Consider the following 21,575-nt stretch of genomic DNA (forward strand, 5'->3'; position numbering starts at 1 on the left):
TTCATTCGGCCAATCAGCGAAGGCCACATCACAACACCGTCTGTGTGAGCTCTGACCAATCACAGGTGAATGATATTTGGATATTTGGTCCAAACCTGACTGGTGATTTGTAAATAAATGTTCCTTCATCTTTTTCATCCACATGGTATTCACGATTTTTTTATTTTTATTTTTCTATGCCAGGTGGGCGATGAGTCGTATATGGTAGCTGCTTGACTTTCATTTGCAGCCTAAATCTAAAAACTTTTTAAAAAATGTTCACCACCACACTGCAAGTATTTCAATGAGTCCTATAAAGGGTTAAAAGTAAAAGCAGTGGCTCACGGAGGGATTACTGATGATTAGATTTTAGTTCTGAAGACATAAAACTGCAAACAGAAGATGATCAGCAAAGACGTGGACGATTCAACTCCTTTATCAGCTTGATCTGGATCTCCCTTGAAGAACATCTTAAATGTGTTTTTACTACTTTAATTATAGCTTTATTTTTGCCATGCTTGCTTTTTATTTGTCTTGCAGCACTTGATGTTTTGAATTGTCCACTTGCACCCAAGTTAAATTCCTCATATGTAAAAAACCTACTTGCAACCTGCTTTAGCAAAAATAAATAAAACCTGTGTGTTCAAAAGCACAAGCTCCTACATGCAGAGCTTCAGTGTGGAGACGTGAACCAGTTTGTTTTCTGTTTTTTCCGTTCAGTAGCTACAGAGAGAAGTTCAGTTAACCGCCTGATTAAAGTGCTAAAAAGTTCAAAGAAGTCGTCACCTGTCAGAGTTTCCTCCATCTTGTCCTGGAGCTGAAACAAGAAACAACCTCCAGAGCAGCTCTTTCATTGGTTCCCTGAGTAGGTGGCGTCAGGAAGTGGGCGTGTCGTTCCAGTTTAAACTGACCAATCAGGACACATCCATCTGAGAGCACACCTACTCAAGCAACCAATAAAAGAGCTGCTCTGGAGGTTGTTTCCTCGTTCAGCTTCAGGACAAGATGGAAGAAAATCCGACAACTTCTTCAAACTTCACGTCTTTAATTAGGCGGTAAACTGAACTTTAAGGATTCTCTCTGCAGCCACTGCCGGTGGTTTTTTCCTTTCAGTGGGGAATGAAACTTCTATCTGGACCTCTTGGATGTATGAACATGTTGGACCCTGCAGGTGGAACACAGGTGGATGTTCACGCATCTTAAATCTGCAATTAAGTTGAATCAAATCTTCAACCAAAGCCCGACAGTTCCTCGTCTTACTGCAATAGCTGCACTTGTTTCCTAACCATAACACACTTTTTGCTAATTCTGTAGATAAAAAAAATAGTATTAAATTCAAAAACTTAATCTTAATTTAACCAGAAGTGATAAAACCTTTGTAGCAGCCTGCATATTTAGGACAATCTATGAAATAAAAATGGGTAAACCACTAACTTTATCGATCACTGGGATCTTAGGTACCAAACTAAATGTGGATGCACTTTAAAACAAGTCTGTATTAATGTGAAAACTGTTTTTGCAGTTTGATCAAATCCTTTTTTTTTGTTTGTTTGTTTGTTTTTTTTGCAGAGATTTTAATGTGATTTAAAAGTGTTAGCATAATTAATTGTGGAACTTCTGTCATGCGATAGCAGAACATCACCTTGTTTGCTGTTCAGTTTTCTTTCGTTTATTAAGATTTCTGTAAAGTGACGACAAAAATAATGGAACATAACACAGAGACCAGTTAATTAGCTGCTTAAGTCAACTGATAATTAGTCTTTTAGTGACATTACAAGAGCAGAAAACCAAGACTAAAGTGTTGTAAGGCTGAAAACTACAACTTCTTTTTAAACTTATTATTTTTTTCAGCAGATTGAGAAGTGTGACGCCCAATTAAACTGTGGACGTGACTCTGGGTTGTAATTAAAGATGCAGATTATTGAAATTAACAGACAGAAACTGACGGCGATCGACATGATCGAAACTCAGAATGCTGCAAGTAATTTGCTGCAATTAAAGATAATAATTATAATAATGATTAAAAAAAAATAAAAAATGCAGAATGAGGAGGACGGACATGTCGATCGGATGCTGTCGACTGTGTGGGTTTCTGTTTACACAATTAAAGGCCGACAGCGAGCAGGCGAAGGAGAGGCCTGTCGATTTAGCACAAAGTGTCTAATTTGCTGCAGGGTGAAAATAAGCAGCTTAAAAGCATATGAAGTCGCACTCCGGCGGACGGTTTCTGTGCTATTTGTTGGCAGCCTGTAATTACTCTGTCTGGACTTTATTGCGTCGCGTATTCAGAGATGAAAAGGGAAGCGAGGGGTGCGAAGTGCAGATGGAAGCCAGAGGACGAACGAAGAGAAATAGTGTGTTCCAGAGCAGCTATTTACAACCGCGACTCGTGTCGAGTGAGAGTCGGACCTCCGTGTCCTCGTCGTTATTAAAATACGGTTATTAGGACGAAAGCGGCGACGCGCAAAGGCAACGATGGAATTACCGGAGGAGAAAAGTCGACGTCAGGGCTCGACTGTGGCGCCTTTTCTCTCCTGGTGTCTGCAGATGTTCCAGATGTGTTATCGGAAGCGTGAGAACGTTTTAGTCTCACCTCTCAGGAAAACTGAGGCTGAAATGTGGCTTCAGAATAGGTGCTGCAGAGGTCCAGCACAATAAAAGTCTGTCAGGAGTTTCTTCAGTGTTCTTTATGTGCGTGTCATGTTAACTGGCAGTTCTAAACGTGTGAACGGGAACACGCAGGGTTCTCTTTGTGTTCCCCTGTCCAGGATGTTCTGCATGATGTCACCTGGAGTAAGTGGCTGAAGCTGATGAAGGAACACAAGTCAAGAACGTCGCTACCAAGTTTTATTTAAAAAGCATCTGTTCTGCAACAATCTGGGCCTCTGTGAAGTCCGCTAAAAAGTTCTACGAGAAAAAACAGAACATGGAACATTCCCACAACATCAGCTAACGTTAATTGCAATGTATATGTATATCTATATATATAGTTTAAATAGTTTTGTTTTTTGTTGTTTTTTTAAAAAAGAAAAATCCAATGTTTAGAGAACCTTTGAAGTAATTTCCAGTAATGTTCCTAAAAAGTTAATATAATGTTCAACCATCAACATTCAGAGGACGTCAGGAACACAGAGGATGTTCCACGACAACAACGGAGAAATGTTCTTAAAATAACGCTCAAAAAATGTTTTACAGATGATTTTTTTATTTATTTTTTTTAAAAATTTGAAATAAAACATTCTTTTAATGTGATATATTAACAGAAGTGTAAACGTTCTGGGGATGTTTTTGAAGTAACATTATAGAACGTTCCTTTATGAAATGTTTTGTTTCACAACGATGGAACATCCAGAAATTATTTTCCAAATGTTATAGTGGCCTCAGATGATTTTTATGAAACGTTCCTGTCATGCAATCTGTTAACAAAGAACATTCTGACTGTAACGTTCTGAGGATGTTCTGGGTATGCTGTTGTCTCAATGGACACCATTTGCTTTATTTATTCACAGTGAAGTTCTCCTTTTATTAGCATTTCGGTTTGAGACTGAGGAAGGTGTTCTCTGTCTTTGGCACCAACATTTGTGCAATCCATTCCTTCCACATCATTAACGCCTGTAATCCCTCAGAAAGCTCCCATTTTCCTGCCTTACATTCGTCCCTGCGGAGAGCCGAACAGCAAAATCAATCCAAACGAGCGCCACAAGGACAAGAGGTACTCGGACAGCCGTGGTCTCCCAGCAGCAGAGCGGCCGGTCCTCCGGGTGCCGGTCTGCTCAGCCTGCTCCGTCCAGCAGCGTCTCCCAGAGCTCTGCACCATCGTGTCGTCTGGCTCTGCAGAGCTTGTCACAGCGGTGCAGGCGGGTTAATTGGTTCTTGGCCCGACAAAGAACCTTCAGGCTCGAGGACACAAACGAGGGAGAAAACCTTGAACGCAGCAGGATTTTGTTTCTCTCGTTGCGTTTGTCTTATCGTTCGATCGGGATTTATTTATAATTCATACAAATGCAATGTAACACAAAAGGCTTTACAGATAAAAGGAAGGAAAAATGCAATAAAACAATACAAACAAAACTGAGGAAACGCCGTCATAAATAACACTCACAGTGAGGAAACACCAGATGAGATGAAATAAAATAAAATAAATACAAAAATAAAATGAAAAAACCAAACAAATGAAATAAAAAATTAACCAAAAAAAAATAAAACAAATATATTTTACAAAATAAATATCTAGATATAGATATATAGATATCATCATTTCTATGTTCTTTGTATGTTTTAAGGGAATACGTTCTTCAATACAACGTTCTCACAATGTCTCAATGGAACGCTGGAAGAACGTTCACGATGCAACATACCGTCGGCCTCATGATTAGAACTCTGCAGGATACTCAGAATGTTTCCAAAAATGTTCCTGAGGTTAAAGGGGAACTAAAGAATGTCTTGACATTGAGAGGCAGATTACGTTCCACAATGAACGGAGGTAGAACATTCTCAGAAAATATTTTCTGGGTTATCGAGGCCTTGGATTTCAGAACTTTCTTTATGAAATGTTCCAATAAGTTGGAACGTTCAGCCGTCAATCTTTCTGAAAGACCCTCCCCACAATGTGACAAATCAACGTTTGGAAAATGTTTCAACAACATTACGGCATAACAGTTCAGCAATGTTTTCAGCAAACATTTCAGAGAACATTATCCTGCCTTAAAAAGGAACAAATCCTGGGAGCAAATAAAAAATCACCTTCTTTAATTAAACTTTGACTCTGCGTAGCGACTGTAGGACAGAACCGGCTGCAGCATTGGCAGCTTTGTGTTGTTGTTGTTGTTGCCTGAAGCACTTTGAGTTGCCTTCTATTTGTAGAAGATAAAGTCTGGTGGAACAAATGATTGAAAGCAGGGCTTAAATGTGGTTCTTTTTTTTTTTTCCCCCCCAGAAGGTTCTTTGTGTGAGGACGGATATATGATGCAGAAAGAATAGCACAGCAGGCCGTCTCCATTCATGTAAAACAAATCCATTCCACAAACGCAAAGAAACCATAGCAGGGTATCAGCAGGGAGCTAATGGGCCGACATGAAAGATTCACCGACGAGAACACGCTGAGAACACGAGCCAACGAGGAGACGGAAATGGAAGCTGCTGCAGCAAGAAGAAAAAAAAAAGACTGAATCCAAATGGAATTGAGAAATCAGTGATCACAACTTTGTGGCGCAAACATTCATAAAAAATGAGTCGTTGGTTGAGAAACGACAGCAGTCAGCCACTCCCAACTAATAACAATAATAATAATAAAGTAATGAATACTTGTAACCTAAAGACCTCGTATCATGTCAGTCTAGAGTTTCCAGTGACTCCGAGAACTTTTCTATGAAAGAATCATTGAAACACAAGAATCTTTGTCACAAAAACAATCATGTATTTTGGTTCTTTCACAGATTTATTATAGAACTTCTGGAAATATACATTCAGCAATACTAATATTTGCTGAAATGTCCATTTTCTCCTCAGTTGGGTTTTTCTGGTTTCCGTCCACCAGCTTCCAGTTTGTCTTTGACTCCTCTGGACAGAATCGCTGCAGTTTAACTAAACTTGTTGTCTTGTTTCTTCATCAGTCCACAGGTTCTTGATGGTTTCAGTCAGGACTTTGGGGAGACCAGTCTAGAACCTTCATTCCAGCCTGACTGAACCATTTCTTCACCACTTTGATGTGTGTTTGGGCTCATTGTCTTGTTGAAACATCCAACTGTGTCCAAGATCAACCTTCTGCTGATAGTTTTAGGTTTTCCTGAAGAACGTGGAGGTAATCCTCCTTCTTCATTGTTCCATTTATTTTGTGTAAATCACCCAGAGCATGATGCTGCCACCTCCATGCTTGATGGTAGGTTTGGTGTTCTTGGGGTTAAAGGCCTCACCTTCTCTCCTCCAAACATGTTTCTGCTCAGTTTTTGTTCCATCTGACCACAGAACTTTCCTCCAGAGGGTCTTTTCTTTGTCCGTTTGATCAGCAGCAGACTTCAGTGGAGCTTTAAGGTTCTGCTTCTAGAGGAAGAACTTCCTTCTTCATCAGCCTCTCAGCTTATGTTGATGTCAAACCCTGTGGACACTAACAGCTGTGTTCCAGCAGCTTCTGATTCATCCAGAGCTGCTTTCTGCTGGTTCCTGGTTGACTCTTGACCATCCTGACCAATCGTCTCTCAGCAGCAGGTGATAGTTTGTGTTTTCTTCCTGATCGTGGTAGTGTTCCACAGAAGAACTTTCTCTATGCAGCATAAGGTTTTGAGGGGGCACAACAGTCCAACAATGTTATCACCAAACATTGTTCTTTAGAGAACGTTAACCTGCCTTGAACAGGAACATTCTGGGAGCAAAAAACTAAAACTGAAAACATGACTAGAACTCTGCAGAAGTATCTCAGAACATTTTAAGAACATTTTTGTGAGGTTAAAAGTGAACTAAGACAGAACTTTTTAACCTTCAGAGAATGTTGGACGATGCTGACAGATTATGTTCCATGACGAGGAAAGAAAGAAAGGAAGAATGTTTTCAAACCAGATGTTTTTTCCAGATGTTATTTGAATTTCTTTCTCTTAAATGTTCTTCATACTGGGATTTAGATACCTTCACACACAATTTACAAGTTACTGGACTAACCTTTAAAGAGTTTAAGCAAATTTATACACGCTGCTCTTAAACGTTGTGCAGCCCTTTGACTACTTCTTCAGCTGTAAGCGTTTGACACGAACAAGCACCTTTCTCTCAAGCTTGAAGTTCCTGACCGAAGGCTGAACCGCTGCCCTTTACTGAGTGTGTTTCCGTGTACGTTAGCGACGGACCAGGATTGTTCCTCGCAGCGTTCTCGGGTGTTTGCGTGCGTGCCTCACACCTGTCTCCGCCGGTGCAGCGCCTCGAGTTGTGATGTATATTTCATGCTTTGTTGGCCCTCGCTGCACGTCGAGCCTCGGCAGCCATCAAACATTCATACCGCAGAAGAAGCGCATTTACATATCAAGGGACCCCGCTCGGCTAAATCTAGCTGGAGCAAGTGCCTCTCTTTCTCCGTCCCGTTATCGCACTCGCCGTATGTTTCATGTCTTAGTCTGTCTTTTCAGCCGCGCGCTGGTCTTCCTCCACCCTCCTCATGCATGCACACCGTTTTGTCATCCTAAGCCTCTTTTGTTAAAAGCCTCTTTGTCTTTTGTTGTTTGTTTTTTTGCGCTCGTTAGTCATTCCTTCTCTGATTGCTGTGAAAGTTTGGGGAGGAGCAGAGAAAAGAGGCAGAATCTCGTGGCTGAATTTGCTTAAGGAGTGTGCGGCTCCTGTCTGCAGAGGCTGTAAAGGACCTGCAATGCATTTGAGTAGCATTTACAGGGTAGTTTGAGCAACAATAGCTGGTTGTTGCAAATGTATTTCTGTTGTTTTTTTTTTTGAGTGTGGATGCAGCATTTTTCTTTCTCACCACACCGATATATTCCACTCCACGCTTTCTGTCTCCCTCCGTGTCCCACTATTTTCCAGTTTCCTGCCTTTTACACCTTGTCAGCGACTTGTACGCTCAAACTGCAGGTATGAAGACGCGAATGACACACCGCTCTGAGCACATCTGCCCGTGTTGCGCCGCTCCATCTCCCAGGTGTGGATGTCTTGTGGTTGGATGGAGGACATCACTCGCTTCAGGGTAGGACACATCGACAGGAAGTGTGTTTTCTACAAGCTCCCCTGTGGCGTCACGCTGTGGAGGGCATTTCAGTCTCACCGTGCTGTTAGAAAGAAAGGCTGAACTCTCTGTAACATCAGCAGAGCACCGTGCAATAATGACAGAGCTTTTTCCTGGATGCACGTACTTTGTGTCATACTGTAAAATGTGCACGATATTCACAATATACGTTCTACTTCAAGGGAAAGAGGTTCAGTTTCTGGAGTAATTTTTCTTTCAGTAAACGAATAAGATGTTCTCTTCTGCAGGGCTGGAGGTCGATGGGTTCTTCCTTTGACGTACTTTACACACTAACATGTAGGTAGAAAAGGTTTCTATACCTCACTCGTTACATTCAACCCATTAAGGCACAGTTCCTCCACCTTATTTCCTTTAGATCCTCTGAAACTGCAAGATAACCTGAAAATACAGTATATACTCAGGTGTATGGCAGTGTGTGTGTGTGTGTGTGTTTGTGAATTTCTTTGTCTTCGTTGTGTATCTGTGGAGTGGATGCAAGTCACTAGTTTGACCATTTATATGTAAATGTATATATAAGGCTGCCATATCCGCCATGCGTTTGAACAAACAGCCACCTGCTTGGCCTTTTCTGTTGGTTTATCAAAATACTTCCACCGTCACTGTTTTGCGGGGCACCGTCCCTACATCCTGGGCTCAGCACAGCGCACAATGATCGGCTAAAAGAAATGAAATCGTAGATATGGCAGAATGAATGAGGTGTGGAGATAAGTTGTCCAAAGTTTTATTGATGTTTCAGGCGAGAAGTTTTCTGTTAGTTTCCAGAATGTTTCTTCTTAAAGGCAGGACAACGTTTGGTGATACCATCATGCAACACTGTGGAACATTGCATAAAAATGTTGTAGACTCTACAATGTGTTCCATCAACAGCATCCTCAGAACATCCCCAGAACGTTATGTTAAGAACGTTCCATCTTTGTGAACATATTTCACTATAGGACCATGTTTTAAAGAACATTCCGTCATCTAAGGTCTCGATAGCATCTTGATAATATTTTCTAAATGTTGCTTCGAGAACATCCTTCCTTTGTTACTACTGCGAAAACGTCTTTTAGTAGAACGTTCCTTTGAAGGTGTTCCTTGAACAAAAATGCTAAATATTCTACCTGTACAGGAATATTTGAAAAGACACAATCATTTAAGGCCTCAATAACATCTGAAAAGCATTTCAACAAGTTGGTACAAAACGTTCTCTCATTTTCTATAACCAACGTTATATAACCTCATGAATGTTTTATAGAGAACTTTAGGCCGTCTGAGATCTCAATAACATCCAGAAAACATTTTTTTGAATATTGGTTTGAGAACTTTCTTTTAGAAGAACGCTGTACAGTGTGTTCCCTCTACAAAAAAGGCTAAATGTTCCACCTTTATTTATCTCTCACATTACAGGAACATTATAAAACATTTTGTATAGAAAATGTTCTGCCACCCAAGGTCTTGATAACATCTTGAGAACATCTGCCAGATGTTGCATTGAGAACATCCAACCTTTGTATCACCGTTGCAACATCTTACAGACAAACACTCTGCAATGTGTTCCCTCAACAACATCCCCCAATCATCCTCAGAACATTGCAGGTGGAATGTTCCACCTTTGTTCATGTCTCAATAACATCGGGAAAACATTTTTTGAATGTAGGTTTGAGAGAACATAGTCTGTATTACTCTGAACGTTGACATAAAAGATGATTTTAACGATATAGGAATGTTACTGGGAATGAAAATATTTTTTAAAGGTTCTTTGAACATTTGGGTGAAACATTATCTTTAAAAAAAAAAAAAAAAACTATGTACAAAAATGTAGTTAATGTTATCTAAAACTCTTTTACTGCAAACATGGAGATTTATGGCTGGTTTATGTCACTCAACTTGTGTTTTTGTCACATTTTGAGAAATTCTCATACATTTGCATTTTAAATGTATTATCAGATTAATGAGTACCATCATATGTCCTTCACTCATTAAACTATGGATACCAGGGACCATACATGCACCCTCGACTGCAGAAAAAAAAAATCCCAGAGGTTATGTGACATTTAGCAGAGAATTCTTAGGGAAATTTTTCTGTCCGTCAATCTTTGTCAGAAATCAAAACTGGAAATCGTAATCTGGGCAAAGTGGCTGAGCTGAGGTGGAATAAAGGAGGAGCCATGACCTTGGCTGGCTGCTGATGAAATCGGCGAGTCAGAATCCAAGGAGGGGAAATACAGCTAAAGGCAACAGTCTATGCAGAGAAATCGCATTATCTGAAACATAAACAACATTTGACTCCGAGCACCAAAGTAGAACTGGAGTATTTCATGTTTGACAAATTAACCAGACGCTCACGTTAATCTTTTTGTTTTCTTCTTCTGACTGTAGCTATCTTTAATATTGTGGAATCAAAAAACCTGCTTTAGTTTAGTATGCAGCGCTGCACCACGCTACATTCCGTTTTTTTCCCCTTTTTTTTTTCAACGTCGATGACGTCGTCGCCTTTTCACTTCCCAGAACTGTTCGTAATTCTTAATAATTGTTTTCAGATGCTAATGCAGATCTCGTAGTTCCCAAGAACACCAAACGCTGCATGTCGGGTTGCATGTTGGTGACATTTATTTTGGGAACATTTTTTTACAAACTCTACATAGAATATTTCCATTTGGAGGCGAGACAGTGTTGGATTTGGATGTTCCTGATAAAACCACTGAAGGGGGAGGTAAAAGGCGTTTGGGGGTTTTTGCTGCACATTTTGGTTTTTTTTGGTTTTCTAATTGAGTTGAGTCATTTCTTCAACCTAAGGGACCACTGTGGTTCTGTGCCTTTTCACATTTCATAATCAGGAGGGAATCAAGGCCAAGGGCAGCTAGAGCTACGTTTTCCTCGCCCTTCCTCAGACCACCCGAAGGCTGAACTCTACTTCACGAACGAGCGTGAAGGTAAAACACTCTGAAGCTGTTAGCGGCGCAGAAAAAAACTGCTCAAGAGCCACTTCAGCGCACATCTGATCCGGGCAGTTGTAATACACCTTTTGTGAGTAGCTCTGCAGGTTAAAAGGTGTCCGACGCGACCTTTAGTCTGCAGCGAACACGACGCCGACCGGGAAGCTGAAAACAAGTGTATCCATGGAGCTCTGCGAACACCGAGGGCTCGACAAACAGCAGCTGGCTGAATAACCAACAGGGAGAGTGACACGCTACGTTCTGCAGGGCCGCCAACTCAGCGGTGGCGAGCTGCAGGGCAACAGTCGCTGCCTGTCAAGGCCAAACGGAGGTGAAAAGAGAATTATTCAGTGTTGCTGTCTGAATAGCTCAGAGAACCGAGCCTGAAAGGAAAACAGAGTGAAAAGCTTGCAGGTGCACAGTCTCACATTGCTGCAGACGGAAATTAAGACGTGCACGCAGAGTTCAGATGTAATTCTTTAACAGCTGTCACCCATAGAGCTTGTTCACAGACTCTTAAAGGAGGTGGTATTGTGTCGACTGCTGCACCAATCTGTGTGTTAAGTGCCATAACCTGAGAAATGATGTAGCTAGAGACCCAAAACTTTGCAGGCTCACTGATATACACATCCTGCTTCAATAGAATAATTCAAACCATTTATATGATGGTGCAAATTTAGTCAAAAAATGTCAATGTTTCTGTCTCCTCTGATGTTCCACCAACCATAAGCCTTCATTTTTCTAACAGGCTGATTTTTTTTTCTCCTGAGATTGTCACTTGTAAGAGCTTTAAAATGTACAGTTTGTTGCCAGTCAGAGATATACTTTATAAGGAAAAAAAATTATGGACAATATTAGGAGAATCATTTGTTGTGCAATGACTTTATGAGCTCTACCACACAACTTCAGGTGAATTCTATGTCAACATTTTAATGTAATGTATCCTATTATCTACATTAGACACTATTTTAAGTGGCAATAGACTCCAAATAAAAGCCTAAATGAGCTGTGATGTATCAGTGGATCTTTATTTACGAATAAATCAAATATTTGACCCTTAATGCCGTGCTTCACTCAACTAGCACTGTGTAATTGTGCTCATCAGCACAGGTTTGATTGAACTATTGGGAGGAAATATTGCAGGAAGCTTTATTTCTTGCATTTCTAAGCACCAATCTGTGTCCTCTCTGCATGAATTTAAGGTTGAATTGTCTTTATTCATGTAGAGGAAAACACAAAATGTGCCGGAATAAACCTGGGGATGTAAAATAAAAGCTGTTACAGTCTTGACGACTCCCAGCTTTGCAAGAAAGCAAGACTATCACCCTGACCTCACATCTAACTAACCAATAGGGATCCAGCTTGATATCTCTATACCCACTTGAAGTATTCAGAAAGAGCAGCTGCCTCTCAGTCCCCCAGGTTTATTTAATTTCTACAGCTGCTTCTGCTAAACTCTAAAATGTCTCTAAAAACTCACCAAGTGTTTTGCTGTTGCCTGCAACAGTGAACGCAAGAGCCTTCATGCACTGCCAGCATTTGAGGAACTGAGCACCCAGTGAACTGCATTAATGTTTGATGGGAATATCACCACAACAATAAGAAAGTTATTAGGGTTAGTGTAGTGTGCAGGTAATGTGACTAACATTAGCTTTGATGGTCAGAGCTCTCCAACATGCACTGGGAACAGGTCAGACTTACTGTCGGCAATGTGAACCATGCTCCTGCTGCGGTCGTACAGGGAACGGACAGCCCTTAACAGAGGGCTCCAGACCCCATACTCCCGAAGCACCCCCCACAGGACGCCCTTAACAGAGGGCCCCAGACCCCATACTCCCGAAGCACCCCCCACAGGACGCCACGAGGAACACGCCTTCTCCAGATCCACAAAGCACATGTGGACTGGTTGGGCGAACTCCCATGAACCCTCGAGCACCCGATGGAGGGTATAGAGCTGGTCCAGTGTGCTGCGACCAGGACTATTGGTCGGATCCTCCTCTCCAGTACCCTGGAATAGACCTTACTGGGGAGGCTGAGGTGTGTGATCCCTCTGTAGTTGGAACACACCCTCTGGTCCCCCTTCTTAAACAGGGTCTGCCAATCCAGAGACACTGTCCCTGACCGCCACGTGTCAACCAGGACAGTCCCACAACATCCAGAGATTTAAAGTACTAAGGACGGATCTCATCCAACCCCGGAGCTTTCCCACTAAGGAGCTTTCTAACCACCTCGGTGACTTCAACCCAGGTGATGGACGAGTCCGCCTCCGAGTCCACAGTCTCTGCTTCCTCTTCGGAAGACGTGACAGCGGGATTGAGGAGACCCTTGAAGTATTCCTTCCACCGCCCGACAATCTCCTCAGTCGAGGTCAGAAGGTCCCCACCCGCACTGTGGACAGTGTTGGTGGAGAGCTGCTTTCCCCTACTGAGGTGCCGGACAGTTTGCCAGAATTTCTTCGAGGTCGACCGATAGTCCTTCTCCATGGCCTCCCCAAACTCCTCCCAGACCCGAGTTTTTGCCTCTGTGACCACACGAGCTGGCGCACACTTGGCCTGCCGGAACCTGTCAGCTGCCTCAGGAGTCCCACAAGCCAAAAATGACAGGTAGGACTCCTTCTTCAGCTTGACGGCATCCCTTACTTGCGGCTGCCACACCGAGTTCGGGGATTGCTGCCGCGACAGGCACCAGAGACCTTACGACCACAGCTACGAGCGGCCGCAGCGACAATTGAGGAGGAGAACATGAACCACTCGGCCTCCATGTCTCCAACCTCCCTCGGAATCTGGGAGATGCTCTCCCAGAGGTGGGAGTTGAAAACTCTGCTGACAGAGGGTTCCGCCAGACATTCCCAACAGACCTTCATGATATGCTTAGGTCTGCCAGGTCTGACCAGCTTCTTCCCCTGCCAGCGGATCCAACTCACCACCAGGTGATGATCAGTGGACAGCTCTGCCGATCTCTTTACCCGAGTGTCCAAGACAGAGGTCTGCTGATACAACTACAAAGTCGATCATCGACCTCCGGCCTAGGGTGTCCTGGTGCCACGTGCACATGTGGACATCCTTGTGCTCGAACATGGTGTTCGTGATGGACAAACTGTGACTAGCACAGAAGTCCAACAACAGAACACCACTCGGGTTCAGATCGGGGAGGCCGTTCCTCCCGATCACCGCTCTCCAGGTCTCACTGTCATTGCCCATGTGGGCATTGAAGTCCCCCAGTAGAACAAAGGAGTCCCCAGTTGGGGCACAATCTAGTACCCCTCCCAGGGACTCCAACAAGGCTGGGTACTCTGCACTGCTGTTGGGTCTGTAGGCCGAGAAAACAGTGAGAGACCTGTCCCCAACCTGAAGGCGTAGGGACGCGACCCTCTCGTTCACTGGGGTGAACTCCAACATGTGGCGGCTGAGCTGGGGGGCAATGTGCAAGCCCAGCCGACTATATCTAGCCGATATCACTCAACTTCTCGCACAAGCTCAGGCTCCTTCCCCCCCAGCAAGGTGACATTCCATGTCCCGACAACCAGAGGCTGTGTACGCGGACCAGGTCGTCAAGGCAGCCCCCCTCGACCGCCACCCAGTCCTCTCAGCACCCGACCCCCATGACTCCCTCTGTGGGTGGTGAGTCCGCAGGAGGGCAGGCCCACGTCATCCTTTCGGGCTGAGCCCAGCCGGGCCCCATAGGCAAAGGCCCGACCATACAGGCGCTCGCATACGAGCCCCAACCCCAGGCCTGGTTTCAGGGTGGGACCCCGGCTGTGCCATACCGGGCGACGTCACAGTTCTTGATATATTACTAGTCATAGAATCAATACAACACATTCCCTTTAAAATACTTAAGGGTACCTTAAATGTTCTCAAAACAATACTACTACAAATATGTAATTGAAATGTTGTTATATATTAATGAAAACACACAGCCTCACACTGTCCTCCTACGAAACCATTTTACAGTATTACTCAGTAATTTGTAAGTCCACACATACACACTCACACATGCACACTCCAACCCCAAAACGTTGCAGGCCTGTGTGTTGATCTTCAACTGATCACCGAATCCTCATAGCAGAGTAGAAACCCACGATGATTTACAGGAAACAATCCGTGGAATGTCCCGCAGCAGCGATGACCTCCGGGTGAAAATCAGCAGTCCGCCGACTAACAATCCAAGGTCCCGAGAAAACGCAAGTCAGATCTATGCCAGGTAACCCCTCGCCCAGAAGCACTTATGTCTGTCCAATTCAAAGTCCCATCAGGCCGTGACCACACTCGCGTGCCTGTAGCGTTAGCTGTTAGCTTTAGCGGTGAGCTGCAACCCTCTCACACGGAATCTCCGTTTTTATCAACAGATAAAAAACACATCTGTGCATATGTGGTTCTCACTACACACTAACAAGGACTTGATTAAGATCAACTAATAAAACCTTAAACAAATAGTTTAACTTATACAATACTTCTCCGATCACCCGCCTCTCTTTTGCTTCTTCCACAATGTACATTCACCGTATCTCACTCTGCCCCCTCACAATCTCTTCCTTATCTCCGACCAATCCCCACACAGCAAAACAACTTGACCTTCAACCCCTGACCAATAAACAGCTAACTGGAAATTAAAGGAGTAGTCTGTGGCTGTGTCCGAAGTCACTCCCTATAGTGATCACTACATAGTGCATGTTACGTCTCCTGCCGTAAGAGTTCGGGTTGTTGTTTGTGTGGGAGAGTGAGACCTCCTCTTGTTTTCACATCTGTTTTTTCTTTCATTCATAAGCAGGCCAGGATCGTCATCATTGGAACACCCAGAGGCTCGGGATTGGTTGAACCAGAAGTGGCAATATTTAAGCACCCTCTTCTGGCCAGTGTGTGGTGGGGAGTCACCTTTTTGCGCCAGCAGTGCCTCGTGTCCCTAAAACATCTTCGGTCTTGTGTCAGATTTAGTGTTCAGTATTTAGACTTTCGTTAACAGTGTGTGTTGGTGCAAAGAATGACCAACTTTCGTAGTTAGTTTTGTGGTTAGCTATATCAGAATTCGGGTTTCAGAGAATTTAGTTGTCTCATATTTAAGATTAAGATTGTAAATCTTTTTTTATGTTAGTCAGAAGCAGTAGGAGCCAGTTTTGTTTGAATTTGTTTTCTCCTGTTTTTGCTTACTCTAGAGAGGGAGGTAAGCAAATGTATTTTGGTTTATTTCTGTTCTTCCAGGGTTTAGTTCAGTTGTTGGGTTAATTAGATAATTTGTTTTGTTTGTTGTTTTGGCCTTAGTCCACCCTGAAGCCAGGCTTCTATTGTTCGTTTTTTTTTCTATTTTGTAACTGTTTTTCTTGTTTAAAATTGTAAATATATAAATTTTAGTGGCAATAAATTGCCTACTTTCACACTGTTTTTCTCACCACGTGTCCTTTTATGTTATGTCTCTGCACCCCTAGACCAGGAACATAACAGTGCACTATGTAGTGATCACTATATAGGGATAGGGAATGAGTGGGTGATTTTGGACACAGCCCCTGTTTATTTTTTCCTCTTTCTCTAGATGTAATTATTTAGATCACCCTTCCCACTCTTTCCCATTCACAGCTTGTTTAAACTATTTAAATAACCACCTTGTTTACATGAAAAATTTGATTGAATCAACCATTTAAGAGTGCATCCACGATAGGACCAGGCGGGGGTGGCACATGCCATCTCACCGATTTCAATGAAACTTTGCCAGTTTAAAGGGATCCACCCAAAACTACTTCAGTCTAAGTTTAAGGAAATTTGGTCAAACTGGGGGGATTTCACCACCCGTCTTTGTTTTTTTTNCATACTCCCGAAGCACCCCCCACAGGACGCCACGAGGAACACGCCTTCTCCAGATCCACAAAGCACATGTGGACTGGTTGGGCGAACTCCCATGAGCCCTCGAGCACCCGATGGAGCGTATAGAGCTGGTCCAGTGTGCTGCGACCAGGACGAAAACCAGACTGCTCCTCCTGAATCCGAGGTTCGACTATTGGTCGGATCCTCCTCTACGGTACCCTGGAATAGACCTTACCGGGGAGGCTGAGGTGTGTGATCCCTCTGTAGTTGGAACACACCCTCCGGTCCCCCTTCTTAAACAGAGGAACCACTACCCCGGTCTGCCAATCCAGAGACACTGTCCCTGACCACCACGCGATGTTGCAGAGACGTGTCAACCAGGACAGTCCCACAACATCAGGAGATTTAAAGTACTAAGGATGGATCTCATCCAACCCCGGAGCTTTGCCACCAAGGAGCTTTCTAACCACCTCGGTGACTTCAACCCAGGTGATGGACGAGTCCGCCTCCGAGTCCACAGTCTCTGCTTCCTCTTCGGAAGACGTGATGGCGGGATTGAGGAGACCCTTGAAGTATTCCTTCCACCGCCTGACAATCTCCTCAGTCGAGGTCAGAAGGTCCCCACCCGCACTGTGGACAGTGTTGGTGGAGAGCTGCTTTCCCCCACTGAGGTACCGGACAGTTTGCCAGAATTTCTTCAAGGTCGACCAAAAATCCTTCTCCATGGCCTCCCCAAACTCCTCCCAGACCGGAGTTTTTGCCTTTGTGACCACACGAGCTGCCGCACGCTTGGCCTGCCGGTACCTGTCAGCTGCCTCAGGAGTCCCACAAGCCAGAAATGACAGGTATGACTTCTTCTTCAGCTTGACAGCATCCCTTACTTGCGGCTGCCACACCGAGTTTGGGGATTGCTGTCGTAACAGGCACCAGAGACCTTACGACCACAGCTAAGAGCGGCCGCAGCGACAATGGAGAAGGAGAACATGGACCACTCGGCCTCCATGTGTCCAATCTGGGAGAAGCTCTCCCAGAGGTGGGAGCTGAAAACTCTGCTGACAGAGGGTTCNTACAGAAACATTAAAAACCGTTCTTTAAATAAACAAAAAAAAAATTAAAAATTGGTTACCTGGGGCTTTGATTACATCTGGAGAACGTCTTTTGAATGTTGGTTTTACGTTTGTTATAGAGGAACGTTCTGTAACGTGTTTCCTCAGCTACGGCCTATAAAGAAGGTCTCTGAGGTCTCAAAAACATCTTGAAAACTTATTTTTTTCAACACAGTGTATTGAGAACATCCTTCCTTTGTTATCAATGCAGAAGTGTCCTATAGAAGAACATTCTATAACGTGTTCTCAAAATGTTCCACCTTATTTTATCACATTACAGGAATGTTCCAAGCCATTCTTAAAATAAATATATATACACACAACAACAACAACAAAAATGTTCTGTCATCTGAGGTCTCAATAATATGTTACAGATGTTTTTATTAACAATTTATTGAGAACATCCTTCCTTTGTTATCATTGTGAAAATGTCCTATAGAAGAATGTTCTGTAATGTGTTCTCTTGACCAAAAGGCAAAATGTTCCACCTTTAATAGATCACATTACAGGACCTTTATAGATCGTTCTTTTGACTATTTATTTGCATGTTGGTTTTGCAACGTTTGTTATATAAGAACATTTCGTAACGTCTTTCTTAATGTTGAATCGAGAACGTTGTTTCTTTGTTGTCATTGTGGAACCGTCTTCTCGAAGAATGTTCTATTACGTGTTCCCTCAACAAAAGGGCAAAACATTCCACATTTATATATCACAATACAGAAACGTTGTTAACCATTCTTCAAAAAAAAAAAAAAAAACAGTTTGACATCTAAGGCCTCCATAACATCTGGAGAATATTTTTTTGAATGTTGGTTTTATGTTTGCTATAGAACGTTCTATAATGTCTTTCCTTAACAATGTTCTGCGATCTGAGAAGCCAAAATGTCTTGAAAATAGTTTATTTTTAACGATATGTTGAGAACATCCTTCCTTTGTCATTATTGTGACAACATGTTATAGAAGAACGTTCTAGAATGTGTTCCCTCAACAACAAGGCAAAATGTTCCACCTTTAATATATCCCATTAAAGAACATTGTGTCATCTGAGGCCTCGATAACATCTGGAGAATGTTTTTTAAACGTTTTTTTATAGAAGAATGTTCAATAACATGTTTTCTCAACAATGTTTTTCTTAATGTTGCATTGAGAACATTCTTTGTTGTCATCGTGGAACCGTCCCATAGCAGAATGTTACAGAATGTGTTGACTCAACAAAAAGCCAAAATGTTCTACCTTTATTATATATCACATTACAGGAACGTCATGGAACATCTGAAGCCTCGATAACATCTGGAGAACATTTTTTAAATGTTGGTTTGAGAGCGTTCCTCCTTTCTTATCGTAGAACCCAATCTGTGTTTCTGACAACCTTCAACATCGTATCATCTTTACAGTAATAAAATTGGAACTGAAAAGAAAAACGTGTTCTTCAACTATTCAATAAAGAGACACAAAGAGAAACAGAATCTATTGATCAGCATCATACTGTAGCTTCTGCATCTTATTTAGGACATTTTTCACATCAGCCGACATGTAGTTTTCTTGGAGAAGCTCTGAGCTGCAGCCGGCTTCACTTCCTGCTTGTTTTTCAGGTATTTCTGCCCTCAGTCTGGTGTTTTAGAACGCCGGTAGATATCAGTTACTAACATTACAGACAGAAATGTTCCACCGTCAGGAAGTCGTTCTCTCAGCGAGGTGCTTCAAGGTTGCATTCAAGGACTTTTTCCTTTTTTTAAACGTACACTTTTTCTCAAAACTAATTATTTGTCCTCTGACATAATTTTGAATAGCGAAGCGAACTAAGGTCTGGTAGAAATGTTTTTAAAAGTGTTGTGCAAAAAGGTTGTAATTAACTCCCATCCATCCATTATCTATACACTGCTTAATCCTCACTAGGGTGGGGGGGGGCTGGAGTCTATCCCAGCTGACTTAGGGCGAAGGCAGGGGACACCCTGGACAGGTCAGCAGTCTATCACAGGGCCACACTTAGAGACAGACAACCAAGCACACTCACATTCACACCTACAGACAATCTAGAATTACCAATTAACCTCAACATGTTTTTGGACTGTGGGAGGACTGTGGAAAGATCCTGGTGTCCCCACCAGGACGTGGACCGGCGACCTTCTAGCTACGAGGCAACGGTGCTACCACCTGCACCACCTTGCAGCCCCCTGTAGTGAAGTCAAGGTTCTATATTGATTAACATGTAGGTTATGAGGTAGTTTTGCTAAATTCAACCCTAATGCACGGGGGTTATGATTTAAAGGTGATTTTTTTGTATAGCTATGTTTAGCGCCAATGCCTGCTCTTAACTGTGTCACCTTTTATTCTTATTTTATTATTGTATTATGGCCAAAAACGTCTCACTATCCAAATCGTAATGTGCTATCAAAAGGCAAAAACTTATTTGTTTGCAAAATGTGTGAAAAACCCATTGTTTCTTGGGAAACATTTGCAAAACAGCCCCGCATAGTTTAGCTAAAACTGTGTAATTGTACCCATGGGCATAGGTTTCATTTAAATATCACACATTTGGAAAGGGTCTGCAGGAAATTAGATTTCTTGCATTCTTGTGAATTTTTAGGCAGCAATTTGTGTCCTCTCTGCACCAATTAAGCACCAAACTGTCTTTATTTATGAAAAGGAAACACAAACTATTGGAAAAATGTAATGAAACATATAATGTGTAGAAAGATTGTCAGGCATCTGGAAGGTCCAGTCACTGGTAAATCAGTATCCTTGAATATAAATACACCATGAAGACAAAAGAACACTCCAAGGACCTTAGTGAAAAGGTTATTGAAAAGCAAAAGTCACTACATTTCCAAGTAATTGAATCCAACAGTTAGAAATGGAAGGAATATGACACGTGTAAACCTGTCTAGAGCAGGCCGTCCTTAAAAACTGAGTGACCGAGCAAGAAAAAGATGAGTGAGGGAGGCCACCAAGACACCTATGACTCCCCTGAAGGTGGTACAAAATCAAATCAAATCAGGTTGATTGTCATGTTGCTGCACATACACAGCCGTACAGGCAAGATGAGAGAGCGTTTGTTCAGGATCATTAAAGGATCATTTGCAGAATGAACGTCTGGGCGAAGCAAGACACTAAACATTCACTCTCGCTGTCTCCTGAAGGGGGCGCTGCGTCCATGCGCGCCACTGTTCGTTGAACATAGCGAACCTCTTCAGGTCCTGGTAGGTCTTCAGGGACACAAAGACACACATGATGGTGTGATGATGGTGAAGCTGCAGATGCTGCCCAGAGCTAGCTGTCTGTCTGCATCCCCTCCAGCTGTATGTCCGTCTGGGATGTTGTCATGGAGCCATGTTACACAGCAGTCCCTCCAATCTCTGTGGGTTTCTCTCAGCAAACATAGCTCGTCCAGCTTGTTGTGGAGAGAGCGGACATTGAAGAGTAGGAGCGATGGTCATGCTGGTCTGGAGGGGTTAGCCTTTAGCCTAGCATGGCTCCCGGGTCTCTTTCCCCTCTTTTGTTTACCGTTTGTGCTTCCTTCTCTCTCGGATAACTGCTGGCATCGTCAGATCGGACTCCGTGTTGGTGTCGTATGTCCAAATCACAACCGATCACCGCAATTCCAGCACCGTTCACTGTCCTGATGCCCAGCAAAGTCTCCCGGCCGCAAGTTTTGCAGAATGGATGTCTGGGATAGACAAGACACTAAAAACGTTCACTTTCGTTGTCTCCTGAAGGGGGCGCTGCAGCTATGCGCACCGCCATCACCATGGCAACATTTGCTTGCAGATTATTGAAAACAGAGTTTTATGTGAATACAGCATTTACCAGTCAAAGTTTGATGGGAGACAAATAGAAAGACTGTTGAAAAAAAGTTCCTATCAAATCTGGAGAAGAGTTCACCAGAAGACATGTGGAGACTCTGAAGTCACCTGGAAGAAGGTTCTTTGGTCTGATGAGGCCAGAATGGAGCTTTTTGGACCTAAGACAAAATGTTGCGTTTGGCACCAAACACTGTACTTCATCATAAACACACCATGTGGTGGCAGCATCATGATGTGAA

The sequence above is a fragment of the Stegastes partitus genome, unplaced genomic scaffold, assembly GCF_000690725.1.
Source record: "Stegastes partitus isolate 25-593 unplaced genomic scaffold, Stegastes_partitus-1.0.2 Scaffold336, whole genome shotgun sequence".
Lineage (NCBI taxonomy): Eukaryota > Metazoa > Chordata > Actinopteri > Pomacentridae > Stegastes > Stegastes partitus.